Raw genomic sequence first — 3,918 nt, 5'->3', positions numbered from 1 at the left:
GTTTTACCTTCACCTTATGACTTATGATTTCTCTATTATAGTTATTTTGTTCCTGTCTTACATACTCAGTACAACATTCCAACTGACGTCTGTTCTCTTTGGACGCTGTGTTCATGCCCACTGGTAGACAGAGAGGCGAACTTGAGCCAGACTCATAGGAGCTGATAGCTGATTGAAAGCACTCTTTTGTTCCGGAGGTGATTGATTATTATTTTGTGTATATTTGTATATTTAGGGCTCGACGGGGTCCTGTCTCGTCTATGTGTTTTGTACTCCAATAGAGGCTCGTAGATACACGATGCGGGTTATGCGGTCTCACGAGGTTACTATTATGTATATGTGTACACCTATTATTTTGATAGCCTAAATGCTTATGTATATAAAGGTATTATGTTATGAAATGGAAAGTGATTTCGTATAACTTGAGAATCAATTTGATAAAAGAGCAGTTAATGAACATGATGGGTAGCAGGGCGAGCGGTGCTCGGCGGTTAGCCCCGGGTACCCGTCGCGGCCCCTAGCTGGGTCGTGACAGACAGAGTGCGTGTCCCAGTGATAGAGCGACTAGTGCCAGAGCCCGTAATTTCATGAGTTTGAACCCACCAGAATTTTTTGGATCAAAGCCGGATGAAGACCCGCAGAGTTTTATAGACGAGATGTTGAGGACGCGAAGGATTATACATGCTTCAGATACAGAGTCAGTGGAGTTGGCGTCCTACAGATTGCGGGATGTAGCCGTTCTTTGGTATAATAACTGGGTTTCTTCAAGAGGGGAGAATGCACCTCCCCCGATTTGGCAGGAGTTTGTAGATGCTTTCATTCACCATTATTTGCTACCAGAAGTCCGTCGAGCTCGAGCTGATAGGTTTCTAAATCTAAAGGAAGGGAATATGAGTGCTTGGGAGTATATTCTTCATTTCTACTCATTGGCCTGGTATGCTCCGACCATGGTGGCCGATATGGGAGGCCGAGTAAATCAATTTGTGTGTGGCTTAGGGCCACATTTGATCAAAGATTGCTTGACAGCTTCACTCTAGGAAGGGATGGACATTTCCCGTATTCAGGCCCACGCACAAAATTTAGAAGAGCAACAACAACCGTAAAGGGGTGAGCGTGATATTGATAGAGGGCAGAGCAAGAGGGCTAGATCTGCCGGTTCTAGTAGTGAGTGTGGGGGGGGGGGGGGGGGGGGGTCAGCGGCAATAGTAATCCAGATATTCAGGCCAGTCTGCAGCTAGTGCACCTCCTCGATTCGCAGGCAGGAGATTTGATCGCCCCGTTTATTCTGGGCTAGGTCAGAGTTTGAGTGTTTCAGGTTCCCAGTTTGGAAGTGATCCCAGTCAGAGGAGACCACCGTTACCACGATGCAACCAGTGTGGTATCGGGTCTGTGTCACCAAGGTTCAGATGCTTGTTATTCCTGTGGTCAGATTGGACACATGATGCCTGATTGCCCCTCGATGAGTGGTAGAGATAGGGCTCAGCCTACAGGATCAACAGCCAGTTCTTCTTCGTCCGTGTGCCCTATAGGGCAGACTCCCCAGACTTCAGCAGGTCGTGGTAGGGGCAGAGGGGTAGCATCCAGTTTAGGTAGTTCCTAGCCTCGTATTTATGCTTTAGCTGGACGACGGGATCTTGAGTTCTCCCCTGACGTTGTCATAGGTATCCTATCAGTATTCTCTCATGATGTTTATGCACTGATTGATTCGGGTTCTACCTTGTCGTATATTGCTGGTCGTATTTGGGTGAAACCTGAGGTAATTAAACCTTTTGAGGTATCTACTCTGGTTGGTGATCCAGTAATAGCTAGACAAGTATACAAAAATTGTACGATTGTCGTATGTGATCGTCAATCTACAGCCGATTTGATTGAGCTGGAAATGTTGGATTTCGATGTTATTATGACCATGGATTGGATGGCTTCTTATTGTGCTAATGTGGATTATAGAACAAAAATGGTTCGATTCCAATTTCCAAGAGAACCAGTGCTTAAATGGAAAGGTAATATAGCGTCTCCAGGGGGTAGGTTTATTTCCTATCTCAAAGCAAGGAAGATGATTGCAAAAGGATATATTTACCATTTGGTCCGGGTTCATGACACCGAAGCAAAGCCGCTGACTCTTCAATCCGTTCCGGTAGCAAATGAGTTTCCGGATGTATTTCTGGATGAACTTCCAGGTCTTCCACTGGAACGGGAGATTGACTTTACTATTGATGTGTTGCTGGACACCGAACCTATATCTATTCCTCCTTACAGAATGACTCCTGCAGAATTGAAAAAGCTAAAGGCATAACTGAAGGATTTGCTCGAGAAAGGATTTATTAGACCCAGTTCATCGCCATAGGGAGCACCTATCTTGTTTGTATGAAAGAAAGATGGTTCTTTGTGAATGTGCATAGACTATAGGCAGTTGGACAAGGCGACGATAAATAATAAGTATCCGCTCCGAGAATCGATGATTTGTTTGATCAGCTACAAGGTGCTAAGTGGTTTTCAAAGATAGATCTAAGATTAGGATATCACCAAGTGAGAGTTAGAGAAGAAGATATTCCGAAGACGACTTTCAGAACTAGATACGGTCATTATGAATTTCGGGTAATGTCATTTGGGTTGGCTAACGCCCCGACAGTGTTTATGAATTTGATGAATAATGTATTCAGGCCTTTTCTAGATTTATTTGTGATCGTGTTCATCAATGACATTTGGGTATATTCTCGATCAAAAACGGAGCATACAGATCATCTACATACTGTTTTTGGAATTCTTCGGACTCGAGAATTATATGAAATTTTTTCAAAATGTGAGTTCTGGTTGAATTCTGTGACTTTTCTAGACCATATTATCTTAGTTGGTGGTATTCACGTAGATACTCAAAAGATTGAGGCTGTGAAGACTTGGCCGAGGCCTATGACGCCTAGAGAGGTCCGTAGCCTTTTGGGGTTAGCGGGCTATTATAGAAGATTTGTGGAAGGTTTTTCTTCTATTTATGCACCATTGACGAAGTTAACTCAGAAATCAACAAAATTTCAGTGGACCGATGCTTGTGAACGCAGCTTCCAGGAATTGAAGGATAGATTGACCTCAGCCCTAGTCCTGACACTTCCAGAAGGATCAGAAGGCTATGTTGTTTATTGTGATGCCTCCGATGTCAGGTTAGGCTGTGTGTTGATGCAGCACGGTAAGGTCATTGCCTATGCCTCCAGGCAGTTGCGGAAACATGAGAAGAACTATCCGACCCATGATCTTGAACTAGCTGCTGTCATTCATGCACTAAAGATGTGGAGACACTATCTGTACGGTGTTCATAGAGTTCCAAGTGAAAGATTGGGTATTCTTGAAAGTGTCACCGATGAAAGGTGTAATGAGATTTGGCAAAAAGTGGAAACTTAGTCCCCGGTACATTGGACCTTATGAGATTGTGCGCAAAGTGGGCAAAGTGTCCTACGAATTAGATCTACCTCCGGATTTGGAGTCAGTTCACCCAGTTTTCCATGTCTCGATGCTTCGAAAATGTGTTGGAGATCCTACTAGGATCATGCCAATAAGCGATGTGCAACTGACAGAAAAGTTGACTTATGAAGAAGTGCCCATTTCCATACTAGATAGGCAAGTACGGAGGCTTAGAAACTAAGAAGTGGCCTCAGTTAATGTTTTATGGAGAAGCAGTAAACGAGAAGAAATGACATGGGAAGCGGAAGATAAGTATGCGATCCAGATACCCTCATTTATTTCAGCCCTTGGGAGAGATTCAAGATGAAACACTAGCGGTATTAGGTATGTATGATTTCCTTTTCATGCTTTTGGTCGTGTGTGGCCATAGATATGTTGATATTGTGACGTAGCCCTGTGAGGCGATGATATTTTTTTGGTTGTTGTGATAGGTTGGTAGTGACATATTATAGGGGAAACTCGGGAGAA

This window comes from Lycium barbarum, chromosome 5, assembly GCF_019175385.1.
Source record: "Lycium barbarum isolate Lr01 chromosome 5, ASM1917538v2, whole genome shotgun sequence".
Taxonomy (NCBI): Eukaryota; Viridiplantae; Streptophyta; class Magnoliopsida; order Solanales; family Solanaceae; genus Lycium; species Lycium barbarum.
This window is presented reverse-complemented; position numbering follows the sequence as displayed.